Below are 18,265 nucleotides of genomic sequence, written 5' to 3'. Positions count from 1 at the left end.
GAGGCGTCTCCACTTAAAGGCATTTTTTCTGGTCTTCCCGACTCCCGCTTTACCCCTGCCTCCCCCCAATATCCAAACTACAGGACAACTTCTCCGTTGAAAAAAACACCCCCGGCGTGAGAGGCCATCCTGGTGATGCTAACAGTGCCTTCCAGCGGCCTGTGTTTTACTCTGGATATAGCTGATTCAAGATGTGGCTCACGGTGTGCCCTCTTCCAGGCAAAGGATACCCCTTATTTCAGCTTGTCCACAAATCTCTTTACCCCCTCCTGAGAGGAGACCACCAGCTGCATTCTTACATATAAAGTCCAAAGGGTTATACAAAGCTGTCATCCTCTAGTCTACAGTATCCTTTCCCTCCACCTGCTGGTGGTGGTAGTGGGGGATGGGGTGGGCTAGGGAATGGCACCATCACGTTTGATTATTTAAAAAAGAAAAAAAAAATCATTGTCTTAGATACAGCTGCTCCCCAGATTGTCTACATGGGGCGTATGGTTTAAATACATGCATTCACACACGCATACCCACACACCCCACTGAGATTTTTGATAGAAGACTTCTTCCCTTCAGCTTTAATAGTTTAGATAAATAGATTTATTTTAATACTTCCCTTCTGCATCTTAATCACGAGTTTAGCTTTTAGGGAAAGTGGTCAAGCAGTATTTTTTATGTTGTTCCTCGGTATGTTTTCGTAATGAAATCTTCAACTTCCCATGACATTTCTGAACTTGAGCGTTTGCTTGACTGAAATATTTTTTGGGCTTTTTACAAAGCTGTTAATATTATCTTTAAAGTAGTTTATGCGTTTTAGTGGGTTTCATAATTTGAGGGAGTACTAAGTGTCCAGGGCTGTTAATTCTGTGGTTCTTTTAAGGTTAACATATTACCGTTGTGATCCCTTTTTTAATACAAAGATGTCACATCTTTATTGAGATAATTCGCATGCTATAAAAATGAGCTGCTTAAATAACAATGATTTTTCAGTAAATTTACTTGTGGTGGTGAAAATGTTTTTTACTAATATGAATACTTAGAATGAGAAAAAAATCACAAATGATAAAACTTAAAAACTGATAATTACCACAAAATTACAGAATCCAGAAAAAGAGCAATTAGGTGCTTGACAGATCCCTGTAACCCTTTTTTCCTCTACATTTCTGGCTTCATTTTTCTAGCAGCTTCATTGAAATGTAATTCACATGGCATACAATTCACCCACTTAAAGTGGCTTTTAGTGTATTCGCAGTTTTGCAGCCATCACCACAATCAATCTTAGAACATTTTCACCACGCCAAAAAGAAACCTGTACTCATTAACAGTCACTCTCCAATTCCCAACTACCCCAGCCCCAGGCAACCAGTTTTTTGTCTTCTTAGATTTGCCTATCCTGGACATTCCATATAAATGGAATTGTACAATTTGTGCTCTTTTGTAACTGACTTCTTTCCCATAGTGTAATGTTTTCAAGGTTTATCCATGTCGTAACAAGAATGTATCAGTGTTTCATTTCTCCTTATGACCTAATGATCCTCCAGCTCATGGATATACCACATTTTATTTATCCGTTCATCAGTTAATGAACATTTTCATTGTTTCCACTTTTTTAGCTATTTTACATAATACTGCTAAGAACATGTTTGTGTGGACGTATGTTTTATTTCTCTTGGCTATATGCCTAGGAATAGAATTGCTAGATCATATGGAAACTGGCGTTCAACCTTTGGTGGAATTGTCAGACTTTCTGAAGTTATCCTTATTTTTTAAATTGATGTTTCCTCCTACCTCATATCTTTTAGCACTTTAGTCAAAATCAGATTAAGTGCTGAGGCTGTATTAGAAGAAGATTGTGATGTGTGACTTTAAAAAAACAAGTATACATTGACATTAACGAGGGTGTTTGTTTGTTTGTTTAGAAATTCATAGTGCCTTATGGTTGTCCTCTGGTGACTTTAATATCCTTTTGCATACATTAGGGGTAGGAATATTTTCACTTTTCCACCTAAGGAAATAACATATGACTCTAATGGAAAGTCATACTTTGTCCACACTGTGGCTTACTGAAAATCTCATATACTTGTAATGAGATAGAAACATTCTTTTTTATGTTTAGAAAACACTACGGTGGTCTATTTTGTGTATTTGTTACTTACATGTATGCTGCATCTCTCTAAACACTTATCACCCTTTAGATATGGTTACTACATTGCATTACATAATGTATGTAGAATACAGCAAATTCTAAGAAAATAATTGCTTTTTGACTGGGATCTTGTGATGGCATCTATTTCATGGGAAGTCTTTGGAAAGAATTATGGGCCAGTGCTGTCCAGTGAATTTAACTTAATCCAGTACATCCAGAACACCATCGCAACATCTAATTTGTGTAAAATAATTGAGAGGTTTCATATTATTCCTTTCATACGTTCAAAATCCAGTTTGTATTTTACAGTTATGGCATACCTCCAGTTGGACTAGCTGCATTTCAAGTGCTTGATAGCCACATGTGGCTAGTGGCTACCTTACTGGAACAGCCCATGTACGGAGTATAGCATTTAGGGAGAGGTAATTGTAGCATATTTTGATCTAACAGTTTATTTGATTAGAAATGATGAAGAGTACAAAGTCCTAGAGTTTAGTTTAATTTGATCTCTAACTTTGTGTATGACCTTGGGGGAAATCGCTTAGTCTTATGGTTCTTTCATCTGTAAAACTAGAGGTACTTGACATCTGCTTCATGAGTGTTGTGAAGATTAATAGGTAATGTTAGGAAGATGCCTGGCAATTCTCTGAGCGTTTTATTACCTTCAGCTTTTCTGTTTGGGGGGAGGGAAGGGATTTAATAGGATTCAGTATAATTGATTCTCTTACTCCCTTAGTTTCAGTGGCTCTTTTTTCTCTCTGCTTGTATAACTTGTTACATTGAACAAAATAGAAAAAGTTTTTAATACAGAGTCATGTAGTTGCTCATTGAAGGGCAGTTTAGACACACCACATTAGTGATCCTTTTAAAGTTTTAATTTCTGAGTGTTGGAGTTGAAAGTTCATAGATTTCAATCTGATATTTGTTCCTACCATTATGGCTCCTCTAAAATGTGGTCATGTTAAGTTTCTTGAAAGACAAAAAGCATCAAAGAAGGCATATGGGGTTGAGTACCCATTTAAAATAATTTTCAGGAACTATCAGATGATATCCACCATGGCATGGCTGCTTCTTACAGTGTGGTTGAAGATCCCCAGTCTTAGTTTGAGAATAGTAACCATAGAAAAGAGGGTATGCAGTGCAACACAGGAAATGGGTAGTGACCAAACTTGAAATAAAAAATTTGTCAGGATAAAGTAAATTAAGCTCATATAGTTTATGTTTTTTAAAGTAGAGGGGAATTTTCTGGTAGATTTCCTAATAAATCTGCATACTTTTTATGAAAGTTCTGAGTGTCTGGGTTCAAATAGAGCATAAAATATAACTAGATCTTTTAAAAACACAACTTTAAGAAAACAACTTACCCTAAATATAAAAGAATATTAAAATGCTACATAATTAGAAACTTGTGATTATCCACACAAACACAAAATATGAAGTCAGCTTGAACTTTTTTAAAAAAGGTACTTGATTGGCAAGAGTTTAATAAATTGATCAGCTCTTTTGTTGTTTTGAAAGAGCCTTGGTGATTTGTTAAAGTGTACAGAGTGAAAAGCATTGTTAAGGTATTAAGTCTTGTTAACTTTTAGAGACTGATCTCTCTCACCACAAATCTTGGAACATATTTACTATACTTAAAATAACTCCTGTCTAATTTTTCACATAATAGTCCAAGCATGTGACAGTATGAAATATCTGATAGAAATATCGTTAGGAATTAAATGATTGTTTTGGTGCTTCCTGCCAACTTTGCTGGTTTACAAGGTAGCCAGTTTGAGAATTGCTTCATTGATAGTTTTCTTGGAGATACCAAGATGCCCTTATATTTCATAGTCACTAAGTATGTCAAAAGAATATACAAGATTGGGAAGAATTGTAGGAGTGATTTAGATTTTAAAGAATGAAGCTATTTTAGAAAAAAAAATGCATAGGTAGTTTTTAAACATTGATTTCTAATACCTGATAGTGGTTGTGGGTCCTTAAGATATTTTTTAATGTTTTCTGGAGCAGCATTCATCTATTTGAGGCCTGTAGTGATGAATGAAACAAAAGCATGTCATCAAATTTAACCTTGATCGCTGATTTTGGTACTTACTCGCTGTTTTAGTTTTGGAACAGAAGAAAGAAGTATGACTGAAGGGAACCTTTTAAGCACCCACTGTATATGCTTTTAACTGTATTCACATTTCTCTCAATCTTATAAATATTGAATTTATTTTAAAGAAGAAATTTTAAAGAAGAAACTCTTGTGCTTTTGATTTAATAAGATAACATTCAAGGGAATGATTTTAATTCAGGTGTGTCAAGAGTCTGTTCTTTTTGCATGTACCATATTTACTCCATTTGACTTTCAGCCTTAGTGCTGGTCTCAAATTTGATGAAAAGGTTTTATGTGAAAGCACTGAGCATAGTCCATGGGGTATAATAGGTATTCAGTAAATGTTTTCTTTTTTTCTCAGAGGGTTCTTTGGAAATTGTGTGTCACTTGTGGACTTTCAAGCACTAGAAAACACTGTTTTCTGTGTTTTTCATTTAGGTTTGGTAAAAGACAGCGTTGGAGTTCTTCCTTTTTCTATAGTTAATATGAGAGCTATCTTTATATTGGCACCTATAAAATAAGGACATTTTTCAAAACCAAAAATACATAGTGAGAAGAATGGCCATGTTGAACCTTTTTTTCAGGTCTTAATGTTTGACTTAAGACAACTGAAATCTCATCTATTTCTGCAGTCAGTCTATTGTGATACATGTTTTGGTCTAAGTGTGTGAAGAATATCCACCTTCACACAGACAGGCAGTTGAAGAAGGAAGGTATGTGTGTTTTCATAGGCTTTTCAGGATAATTGTGGAGATTAAGTGATACTGCACCGTAATTCCACAAGAGGTAATTTCTTAAAGATTAGTTGCAATGTAGAACCTGAAGCCATATGAGTGAAGTTTTCTTACACTGTTACATTAAAATCTATTGGTCTGTCTTGCATTTCAGATGTAACTTTTACCCATCTTTTACTGATGCTTTTTGTAACACCATGCATTGGATTATTTGGAAAACATTATGTCATGAGTTATGCAGATCTTCCAAATGCTAACATATTCTTATTCAATAAAAAAATTCATGATTGTTAACCACACAATTCAGAAAAATCTTAAGTATTGAGAATCTGTCAGGTTCACAGTAGTGGATACAAGTTTTCTAAAATTCTAACTTTCCCTTGGAGGCTCAATTTTTTTTTTCTTTTTTTACCATGCCTCTGGGACAAGTTCAGAGGAAGCTGAAATTTTATCATTAGCAATAAATGCTGTAAATGGTTATCCTTGAAGCCCTAGACTCACTTTGCTCATTTTTGTGAAAACATCTTCCAGCCATTAAGTCTGAATAACCATGATTTGTCTGTCAGTCGTTTTTTCAAGTAAAAATAGTGTTCCATGAAAAAAGTGGCTAGGTCAGTTCACAACTCAGTTGCACAAGTACTTTTTCCTTGAGACAGTCTTCCTTCAGTAGAAGTTGGTATGCTGCAGAAGTGGCTTATATGTAATCTCCATTTTTTTCACCAATTAGAAAAGGCCAATGTTTAATAAAAGTAATCATTTTTTACTGTTTCCTCAAGGACATTCTTAAGTGAGCTGACTTTTAAAAATATTTTAGCTGTGAAATACAGTGACTACTGTTGCGCCTTGATGTCATTGCCTTAATTCATTCTGAAGCACCAGCAGTCTTACCTCTGGCATCAATTCAGATGTTAATACAATTTTTTTTTTTTAAGTATTAGTAGTATCATTAGGAAAATAGTTTTGACCCTGTCTACTCTATGTAAAGGTCTCAGAACCCACATAGGGGCCCATGGACCATACTTCGAGTACCACTCTCTTGGTTTATCATTGCTTCTTTTGCACATGAGTGTCACTTTTAATTAATACAGGCTCTTACAAGGCCTTATAGTGTAGGGGTTAAAGGAACATGGACTGTGGAGTCACTTAGGTCTGGGTTTGAACTCCGGTTTCTCTACTTAATAATTACGGAGGCTAACTTAATTCTCTCTAAGCCTTTGAAATGCTTAACAGTGCCTAGCATAAAGTACATGCAGAATAAATGGAACCTCTTACTATTTCTGCCAACTTACGTAGTCACACATTGCATCCAAGTAAACCCCTGTGTTCCATATCAAAATAACATTTTTCTTACAAAATTCCTCTTGTACCTCTATGTGCCATAATCCAAACCACATCACACAAATTGGGGAAGGCTTCCTATTCCCCTTATTTAACAGTCACCTGAAAGCCTGCTTTCTCCCACATACTTCAGCCGAATTGTCACGTATGTACTAGTTTATGACTTCATTTCTTTAATCCTATGTTGTAAGTGGGTTACTAAATGCTTTATGTAGATTTTGTAACTGTTTTCTCAAAAGATTGTAAATATAATCAGAAAATAACTATAATTCACACTACTTAGCACCCAGAATGAAAATGATTTAAGGTCATAGATACTTGTTGGTAATGCAAGATTAAGTTGATTATTAAAGATGCTAAACTTTGCCAGGCAGTGTCTCATGCCTGTAATTCCATTGCTTTAGGAGGCTGAGGCGGGAAGATTGCTTGAGGCCGGGAGTTTGAGACCATCCTAGGCAATATAATGAGACGTTGTCTCTACAAAAAATAAAAATAAAAAATTTAGCTGGGCATGGTGGCACACACCTGTAGTCGTGCCTATTTACGACGCTGAGGCAGGAGGATTGCTTGAGCCCAGGAAGTGGAGGCTGCAACGAACTCTGACCATGCCACTGCACTCCCACCTGGGTGACAAGAATGAGATCTCATCTCAGATAGATAGAAATTTTTAAATGCTGACTTATTTTCTATTGTTGTCTATTCACTATTTGGACAAAATTTGGTCACCTGTCATTTTTTCCCTAAATTTTTATTTACTTTAAACTTAATGTAAATTATGTTTTAATTAATGATGTATTTTGACAAACTTGGAATTTTATGAATTTTTTTACTAACAAAAGTCGGAATCCTAAGATAGTGTGTTTTTTACTAGTTCAGTATGGAATTGTCTAATATTAGAAGGTGAATCATACAGTCTATCTCAATGTCCTGTTCTTTAATGAAAACTTTAGTTTGCACATATCTACTCTTTATGTTTTTTAAAGTATGTCTTTCTGGACCCTTGAGGTAGGTGTTACATAAATTTATTCAGTTGAGTAGTTTTATCCTGAAAGATCAAATTAAGTGGTCTCTGCTTGGTTGTATTAAATGGCCCTGTCCTGTTCGCCACCTATTCTGTCTTTTCACTGACTTTTTAGCCACTTTAAGCTGTTACTGGTTCAGAAAAACAAGCAAGATAATACCTTAAGGTTTTCAAATAATTGTTACATCACTCCTGGTTCTTTAGTAGGTATGAAACCCAAATATTTTCCATCTCTCTTTAAAGTGGTGCAGAGGGTTTGGTTCCTTGAGGCTGGGAGTTTTAGACCATCCCAGCCAGTATAGTGAGACCTTGTCTCTACAAAAAATAAAAAATTTAGCTGGGTGTGGTGGCACACACCTGTCATCCTACCTATTTAGGGTAGGTTTGGTTCCTTATTTCACTTTTGAATATTATGTGGAGATGTTCATTTTTTTACAGATATATCTATAGAATTGGGTTCATTGTTGATCAGCTGTTATCAAACACCTTAAATTTGTTCACATTTTTTCTCTTAATGTCGTGAATAATTTTTCCCAATTTCCTTTTTATTCTCCAGCTTTAAAACAATGACAGTACAGGTTCAACGTCCAAATCCAAAAATCTGAAATCCACAATGCTCCAAAATCTGAAACTTTAAACACCTACGTGATGCTTAAAGGAAATGCTTATTGGAGCATACCAGATTTTGGATTAGGGATGCTCAATCTCTAAGTATTATGCAGACATTCTAAAATCCACAAAAATCCAAAATCTGAAACACCTGTGTTCCCAAGCATTTCACATAAGGGATACTCAGGGATGAAAAGCTTAATTAAGACCAATAAACAAATAAAAAATAGGATCCATCTCAGTCATTAGGGAAACACAGCTCTAAAGCATAATGAGATACCACTTCACACCCACTAGCATGGCAGTATATAAAAAGATAGAGAATAACAGGTGTTGGTGAGGATGTGGAGAAAGTGGAACCCTCATACATGCCTGATGGGAATGTAAAACGGTACGGCTGCTTTGGAATGCAGTTTGGCAATTCCTCAAAAAGTTAAACAGTTAACATGTGACCCAGCAGTTCTAATTAGATATAAATCCAGGAGAATTGAAAACATATGTCTGCACAAAAACTTGTAAATGAGTGTCCATAGCAGCATTATCCATAACAGCTAAAAGAAGGAAACAACCTGGCTGGGCGCGGTGGTTCACACCTGTAATCCCAGTACTTTGGGAGGCCAAGGCGGTCCGGCTCACTGAGGTCAGGAGTTGGGAGACCAGCATGACCAACATGGAGAAGCCCCATCTCTACTAAAAATACAAAATTAGCCAGGCGTGGTGGCGCATGCCTGTAATCCCAGCTACCTGGGTGGCTGAGGCAGGAGAATCGCTTGAACCCGGGAGGTAGAGGTTTTGGTGAGCTGAGATCAGGCCATTGCACTCCAGCCTGGGCAACAAAAGCAAAACTCCATCTAAAAAAATAATAATAATTAAAAATAAATAAATAAATAAAAGAAGGAAACAACCCAAATACCCGTTAACTGATGAATGCATAAACTAAGTATGGTATATACATACAATGGAGTATTGTTCCACTATAAAATGAAGTATAATAGTTCACCCTTAGCTGCAGTTTCAGTTACCTGCAGTCAACTGTGATCAGAAACTAGGTGAATACGATACAATAAGATACTAGTATTTAGAGAGAAAGAGATCCCACATTCACAATTTTTTTACGGTATATTGTTGTAATTGTTTCATTTTATTAGTAGTTATTAATCTCTTACTGTGCCTAATTGGTAAAGTAAGTTTTATCATAGATATGTAGGCATAGGAAAAAACATACTACATGTAGAGTTCAGTACTATCTGCAGCTTCAGGCATCTACCGGGGTCTTGGAACACATCCTGTGCAGATAAGGGGGGGACTATTGTACTGACACATGCAATGGTATGGATGGACCTTGAAAACATTATACTGCCTGAAAGAAGGTAGTCACAAAAGATCACATTCTATAATTCCAATTATATTTGAGAGGGTATAGTAAATAAGTAAATAAGTAAAATAAAAAACTCTTTTTCCTACACTGTCCTTTCACACAGTCACTCAACACAACACTTCTAACACCAGATATATGGGGTTTTTCCCCACACACCAACTAAGTAGTCAGTTTTGCAATGGGCACCTGCTAGGTATCCACTGATTCAATTTAATTCTGACACTGTCTACCTGGAGATAATATCAGATTTCAGGTAGAGAGCTCAGTCCCATGGGAGTGTCCCCCACTTCAGATGGAATCACAAGCACAGGTTAAGGCTTGTGCCTCTGACTGACTGGCTATAACATAGAGTTCACACTACCTGCTCCTTGGGTTCAATTAGCTTGCTAGAATGGCTCACAGAACTCAGGGAAACACTTTCCTTATGTTTACTGATTTTTTTTTTTAATAAACGATATTACAAAGGATACAGATGAACAGCCAGATGTGGTATGCGGGAAGGGGCACTGAGTTTTCGTGCTGTCTAGGCACCAGCGTGTGTTGAGCTATCCACAAGTTCTCAGAACCCAATTATTTTGAGTTTTTATGGAAACTTCATTGGGCATGATTGATTAAATCATTAACAATTGGTGATCAGCTTAACCTTCAGCCCCTTTTCCCTCCCCAGAGGTTGGAGGGTGGCGCTGAAAGTGCCAATTTTCTAGTCATGTCTTGGTCTTTCCAGTGATCACACCTCATTCTGAAACTATCTAGGGCCCCCCAGGAACCAGTCATCTCATTAGCCTTCAAAAGACGCTCATCACTGCATAGATTTTAAGGATTTTAGAAGTTGTATATCTGGAAATGGGATGAAGACCAAATATTTAACAGTATCACAATATGAAATGTCCAGGATAGTGAAGTCCATAGAGACAGAAAATAAATTAGTGGTTGCCAGGGGTTGGGACAGAGGGAAAAGGGGGAATGATTGCTTGTGGGTGTGGGGCTGATTTTTGTGATGTTGAAAGTCATCTGGAGTTAGATGATGGTGGTTAATGCACAACTTTGTGAATGTACTAAAATAACTGAATTGTATACTTTAAATGGGTGAACTATATGGTATGTGAATTATATCTCAATAAAGATGTTATATTAATATTTAAAATGACAATAGAAAACGTAAGAGATGAGTGGAAGTTGTGAAACTTTCCACTGTTTGGGGGTCACAGTTGAACTCTAAGCAGCTCTTTTTCACTGACTTTCCCTTCTACCCTTCCTTGTATTGAATTCATTTGTTAAGCAAATGTTTATTCAGCATCTGTATTGGAGCTTCTGTTGGAGGTTCTGCACAACATAGGCTGAGTTCCTATTCTCATGAAGTTTACATTCTAACAGGTCCAAATCTCTAAGATCTCTCGGTCAGCCTTAAGCTGACACTATGGGTATATTCAGTCAGTATGAGCTAGATTCCTTATGTTTCTTTCCTAAACTCAAATTTACAGTGAGTACTATACCTTAATTTTGAAGAGAAAGAAAAGCCTAAATGTTTTGTGTCTGATATCTCCTTGAGATTTATGCAAAAGCTTAGTTTTTAACATGGGAACACCTAGGATTGTATCTCTTTAGCTATTTGCCATTAGGAAAATTTAATAATAATTTTTTTCAGCCTCCATTTCTGCATCTGTAGAATTAAAATCCTATCTTAGTGGGGACTTGTTTTGAATTAGGCTTTTAAGAATGCAAGGAACACATCCTTATTCAGACTAGGTCAAGTAGGATGGGATGTTAGGAAAGTTCAGGGACCAGTTCTCATATTATCCAAGACATGTCAGGTAGGATTGTTTAGATGGTAGGTGTTGATGGATCTTCAGAGTTCTGCTCTGCCAGCTGCTAAGTCAGCTACTAAGTTTTATTTTCCCTAGCTACTGACTGTCTTAGTCTTTATGTAATTCTATGTTAAATTACTAAGATAGATAATCTGACTGAGCTAATAAGCTGTGCCCAAGCTGAAGCAGATTGTTTTTACTACTGGCCTGTTTATGGATTGGCTCTTCCCGAGTCAGGTGCTTTCTTCCCAACTCCCACTACCAGTCTTCTGTGATGTGAGGAGTATGGGGCTATCACATGAGAAGTAACATCATTTGACTGCTTCTTCAGGAGCACCCCTGGAAAGAGCAGTTTCTTTTAGACAGGGTTGTAAATATGACATTACTTTAGCTAATGTCCACCTCCGTTCTTACTTTCCTGTTAACTTTCTACTCACTGTCATAATCTGAGGCAAATCGTTATTGTCTCATCTCCAGAGTGGTTACCTTGTTTTTTAAAAATAATAATAATGAAGTAAATGAATTCTCACCTCTCCTGCTTCATTAGCTTCTCACCACATTGAGCTTCCATACTCCTTACTGAGACCTCCAAGGCCATACCATATTTGGTCCTTGTCTACTTCTCCTCCCTCTCATTCTACTGTCTCCCTTAGTTACTTGTAGTGTCATTCATTCATCTTCTTTTAATTCCACTAACACATCAGTGGTGTTTTCCTCTGCTGCTCTGTCTGTGAGAATGCTTTCTCTGCCCCTCCTGTTCCTTTCTCTTCCCTTCATTTACATGGTTATTTCTCATCCTTTGAATCTCAGCTTCAAAGTCATTTACTCACAGAGGCCATCCCCTTGTTTCCTTAAGAGCACTGATGATAATTTGTGTGTTTACTCAATGTTAGTTTCTCCCATCAGACTATAAGCTCCCTGAAACTTAATCTATTTTGTATACCACTATATTCTTAAGTCTCATTAATCTATTTTGTATACCACTATATTCTTAAGTCTCATCACAGAGCCTGGTATATAGTCAGCATTTAAGTAACTATTTGAGGGAATTAAATGAAAAATTTTTTAAAAGAAAACAGGAGTGTACTCTGATTAGAATTAGTAACTAAATTAGAATTTTTATTTTTAAGGTTATCTTATGTATTCTTATATAAATTTATGGAGAACAAGTGCAATTTTGTTACATGTATAGACTGCATAGTGATGAGGTCAGAATTTTTAGGTCAATTCTTTCTTTCTCTTGATAGAAGTAATGCATGATCATTTTAAAAATAATTTTTGGAAAAATTAAAATAATCTTTCATATTCTCACTACTGTTAGTCTTTTGGATTGTTTCCTTTTTCATGTGTACATTTTTTCAAACATATTTGAACTTAATTTGAATTCTCATGAGAGTAACTCATGTTAGAATACAGCAAAGATTTTCATCCTTGGCACTATTGACATTTTGGGCCAGATAATTTGTCGGGGGTGGGGGAGTGTCCTGTGCACTGTCGGATGTTTAGCATCATCTGTGGCCTCTACTTACTAGATGTCAGTAGCACATCCCACCCTCCTACTTGTGACAACCAAGAATAGTCTTCAGAAATTGCCAAATATCCCTTGTGTGGCAAACTCACCCCAGATGAGAACCATTAGAATGCAGTTACTTTGGTAAACTTCCCAGAACATCATTGCTATTTTCACTTCTCCACCCAGAAACCTTCAATGGCTTCCTATTATCTCTAAGAGGCACTGAGAAGTTCTTAATTAGCTAGGCATTTCAGGCTCTCAATTTGGGTTAACAGGTATTTGAGTGTTTACTGCATAAATGCTAGTAAAGTGAAATTACTTGTCCAAATTCTTACCTTTTTAGTTGATAACTCCCCCATCCAACTAACTTCATCTCTGACTCTCTACTTCAGGCTAGTGAACCCACCTCACGTTTAACATTCAGTTCTGCTTTTTCTATATTTGCTTTTGCTGGGTCTCTCCTGGAAACACCTTCTAGTCTCCCCTTTACCTTGCCATTTCTTATTTATGCTTCCAGGTTGAACTTAAACCTCCACAACTCAGTTAAGTTTTCACTAATCACATCAATTCATATGAATCTTCCCTTTACTGAACTCTTAGAGCAGTTATTTATGTACCTATATTTGGGTATTTTCTCCTGTAAGACAATGTTTTTACTTTTCATATGTTTTTGTAGAGAAAAGAGTATTGCAAAAGGATATGTATGGCTTTGTATGCCAACAACTTGGATAACCTAGATGAAATGGATAAATTCCTAAAACACATAACTTGTCAATACTGAATCATGAAGTAGTAAATCTGACTAGACCTGTAAGTAGTAAGGAGATTGAAACAGTAATTTTAAAATCTCCCAACAAACAAAAGCCCAGGATCATTGGCTTCACTGGTGAATTCTACCAAACATTTAAAGAAGAATTGATACCAGTCCTGCTCAGACTCTTTCAAAAAATGGAAGAGTTCCAAACTCAAGGCCAGCCCTACTCTGATACTAAAACCAGAGAAAGACATTATAAGAAAACAAAACTACAGGCCAGTATCCTGGAGGAAAATGGTTGCAAAAATCCTAACAGAATACTAGTGCACCAAATCCATTAGCACATTAAAAGGATCACATACCATGACCAAGTGGAATTTATGCCTGGGGTGCAAGGATGGTTCAACATATGAAAATCAGTATGATACCCCACATTAACTGACTGAAGGACAAAAATGACACCGTCATACCAGTTGATGAAGGAAAAGTTCAGTGCCAAACTTTGACAAACTTCAGTGCCCTTTCATGGTAAAAACACTCAAACTAGGAATAGAAGGAAATTATCTCAACATAATAAGGGCCATATATGAAAAGCCCACAGCAAACAACATATTTAATGATGAAAAACTGAAAGCTTTTCCTGTAAGATCAGAAATAAGGCAGTGGCAGTGTGTGCTGGTTCATGCATATAATTCCAGTGCTTTGGAAGGAGGCCTACGTGGGAGGATCACTTGAGCCCAGGAGTTCGAGAGCAGCCTGGGCAATATAGCAAGACCCTGTCTCTACAAAGAAGAAATAAAAACTATCCAAGCATGCTGGCATGCACATGGAGTCCCAGCTACTCAGAAGGCTGAGGAGGGAAGATTGCTTGAGCCCAGGATTTTGAGACTGAAATGACTGCCACTGCACTGCAGCCTGGGCAACAGAGTAAGACTCTTTCAAAACAAACAAGGATGCTCACCCTTGGCACTTCTCTTCAACATAGTACTGAAAACGCTAGCTAGAGCAGTTGGGCAAGAAAAAGAAATGAAAGACATCCAAATCTATAACAAAGGTGTAAAATTATCTCTGTTCACAGATGACACAATCACACTGAAGATTCCACAAAAATGGTTAGAACTAATAAATTCAGCAAAGTTGCAGGATACAAAATCAACATAGAAAACAGCTGTGTTTCTATACACTAACAGTGGACAATCTGAAAAGGGAATTAAGAAAATCTCATTTCCAATAGTGTCAAAAAAAAACACTTAGGAATAAACCTAACCAAATAAAGGCTTGTATGCAAAACATTGCCGAAAGAAATAAACACAAACGGAAAAAAATCCAATGTTGATGGAAAACTTAATATTGTTAAAATGTCCATGATAACCCAAAGCAGTCTAAATATTCCATTGCAAGCTCTATCAAAATCATGGCAGCATTTTTTACAGAAATAGAAAAGCAGCCTTAAAATTCATAAGGTACCACAAGGACTCTGAATATCCAAAACAATCTTTAGAAAGAAGAGGCCTGGAGACCTCATGCTTCCAGACTGAAAGACATATTACAGAGCTACTGTAGTCAAGTCAGTATGGTACTGGCATAAAGACATAAACAGTGGAACAGAATAGAGAGCCCAGAAATAAACCACTGCATATTCAGGCAAATGATCTTCAACAAACACACCAAGACTACACATTGGAGAAAGGATAGTCCTTTAACAAATGGTGCCGGGAAAACTTGATATCCACCATGCAAAAGACTGAAATTGGACCCTTGTACTATATACAAAAATCAACTCAAAATGGATAAAAGACTTAAACATAAGATCTGAAACTGGTAAACTGCAAGAAAATGGAGAAAGTTTTATAACTTCTGTCTTGGCACTGATTTCTTGGATAAGATGCTTCAAAACTATAGAAGCAAAAATAGACAGATGGAACAACATCAAACTGAAAAGTTGATGTGCCGCCAAGAAAACAATCAAGAGTGAAAAGACAACCTGCAGAATGTGAGAAAATATTTGCAAATGATATATCTGATAAAAGATTAGTATCCAGAATATATAAAGAACTCCTAAAACTCAACAATAGCAAAAATCCTATTTTAAAATGTTCAAAAGGCTTGAAAAGATGTTTCTCTAAGGAAGATAAACAAAATAGCCAATAAGCACATGAAAAGATCAACATCAGTAATCATTAGGGAAATGTAGATCAAAACAACTCTACCATCTCCCATCTATTAAGATGACTGCTATAAAAATAACAAAAACAAAATAACTGTTGGTGAAGATGTGGAGAATTCAGAATCCTGTACATTATTGGTGAGAATGTAAAATGGTGAAGCTACTATGAAAAACAGAATGGTGGTTCCCAAAATGTGAAAAACAGAATTATTATATGACCCAGCAATTCCACTTCTGGGTATATATCCAGATGAATTGAAAGCAGTAACTAAGATAGTTGTACACTTTAGTTTATAGTAGCAGCATTTGCAGTATCCAAAAGGTGGAAGCAAAAGGTTATTTAATGTATAAAATAGATACATAAAATGTGTATGTACATACAGTGGAATATTATTTAGACTTCAAAAGGCAGGAAATTCTGACTCATTACAACATGGTGAATCATAAGCATTATGCCAAGTGAAATAAGCCAGTCACACACAAAAAAATACTGTATAATTCCACTTATACAAGGTACCTAGAATAGGCAAATGCATAGAAACAGGAAGAGGAATGATGGTTGCCAGGGGATAGAGGGAAGGAGATAGGGAGTTGTTTAATGGATGTAGTGTTTCGTTTTTGCAAGACCAGGATAGTTTTGGGAGATATGATGCACAACAGTACAAACGTTCTTAATGCTATTGAACTCACTCTAAAATAGTTAAAATAGTAAAGCTTATGTGTTTTTTACTACAGTTTTTCTTAAATTTCTAAATTTTAAAGTAGTTAAGATAGTACATTTTATTGTTATGTATATTTTACCACCACCACCACCACCAACAAAAAAACCAGAGCACTAACAACATCACATGCCAGTGAGGATGTGGAGCAACAGGAACTCTGATTCATTGTTGGTTGGGAAGGCAAAATGGTACAGTCACTTTGAGAGGCAGTATAAAACTGAACATACTCATGCCATATGACCCAGCAATAGCACTCCTTAGTAATTACTCAAATGAGTTCAAAACTTAGGTCCACACAGAGCAGCTTTATTAATAATTGCCGAAACTTGGAAGCAACTAAGATGTCCTTCAGTAGGTAAGTGGATAAATTGTGGTATATCCAGACAGTGGCGTATTAGTCAATGCTAAGAAGAAATGAGCTATTAAGCCATGAAACGATGTGGAGAATCTTAAATGCATGTTGCTAAAAGAAATAAGACAAACTGAAAGACTATATACTTCCAACCATCTGACATTCTTTAAAAGATAAAACTATAGAGACAGTAAAAAGATCAGTAGTTGCCAGGGGTTGAGAGTGAGGAAGATGAATAAGGAGAGCACAGAGGATTTTAGGGCAATGAAAATACTGTTTTGATACTAATGGATGCATATCATTATACATTTGTTAAAACCTATAGAAGTATGCGACACCAAGAATGAACCTTAATGTAAATTATGGACTGTGGGTGATAGTACATGTAGGCTCATCAGTTGTAACAAATGTACCACTCTGGTAACAGGATGTTGATGTAGTGGGAGGCTTTGCCTGTGTGGGGGCAGGGAATATATGGGAACTACCTGTACTTTTTACTGTTTTCCTGTAAATCTAAAACTGCTTGAAAAGTAGTCTTTTGTATGGTATGGTATCATTCATGTAAAAATCCTAAATATATAAAATTGGTGATACGCAGTAAAAACACCAAAACACCCATGAGAATCTAATCAGGCAATTAGGAAAATCATTGCATCTGGCAGAGAAAAATAAGGGGAGGAGAGGATTGTGGATAGAGTGAGATTCTAGCAGTATTCATAGCACTTTAAAATGTTTATTCAAAAAAAGGCAAGTATGACAAGATAACTTTAATACATTGGATGTCATGAAATTTTTTTGTATATTTGACATTTCATAGTTGGAATTTTTTTTATTCATCTTATAGAATTGGTTAATTTGGGATTGCAAATGTTGTCCATTTACTCCACTGACCAGTTGGTAGAAGGGAACCATTATGGTCAGTTTACACAGATTTAGTCAAAAGCTTGCCCTGGAAACATCACCAGAAATGGGAATCGCTTTGCAGTGTGGCTTAAGAGACCAAAGAAGGGCTGGAGAGTGAGTTTCATTTCCATTTTGAGAAAAGTTAATGTTTTGTAGATACTAGGGCTCAGTTTTAGTTTTGTAACTTACTCAGTCCAGTACTATACCACGATAAATGAGACGTGGGTTAGAAGCTCTAAGTCTTGAGTGACATTTTAAGCATATTAAATAGTGTGCAGGGATGGGAATAAATGGTAGCAGAAACAGATCAGAATTCAGTAGATGAGGGATGGGGAGCGATATTGGAACCTTTGTTTATCCAAACAAAGGTTGGTGATTAACCATGTTAGTTTATAAAGTAAATGTGCATTTAGTAATCCTCATCTTATTTGACCTGTCCCCAACATTGGATATAGTTGATTGTGGTTCCTTAAAAAAGAGTATTTTCACTTGGTTCCATATTCACACAGATTCTTCTTTTTTTTGAGATGGAGTCTTGCTCTGTCACCCAGGCTGGAGAGCAGTGGTACGATCTCGGCTCACTACAACCTCTGCCTCCTGGGTTCAAGCGATTCTTCTCCCTCAGCCTCCCGAGTAGCTGGGACTGCAGGCATACACCTCCACGCCCAGCTAATTTTAGTATTTATAGTAGAGTCAGGGTTTCGCCATGTTGCCCAGGCTGATCTTGAACT

At 36.5% G+C, this 18,265-nt stretch overlaps 1 protein-coding gene across 2 annotated transcripts in view; it reads left to right on the top strand.

The window, feature by feature from the left end:
• KPNA4 (karyopherin subunit alpha 4) overlaps positions 1-18,265 on the top strand; it is a 63,360-nt gene that overhangs the window by 847 nt on the left and 44,248 nt on the right. The gene's annotated exons all lie outside the window — the stretch shown is intronic.

The sequence above is a fragment of the Macaca fascicularis genome, chromosome 2 (assembly GCF_037993035.2).
Source record: "Macaca fascicularis isolate 582-1 chromosome 2, T2T-MFA8v1.1".
In the NCBI taxonomy this organism is placed as follows: Eukaryota; Metazoa; Chordata; class Mammalia; order Primates; family Cercopithecidae; genus Macaca; species Macaca fascicularis.
This window is presented reverse-complemented; position numbering and strand designations above follow the sequence as displayed.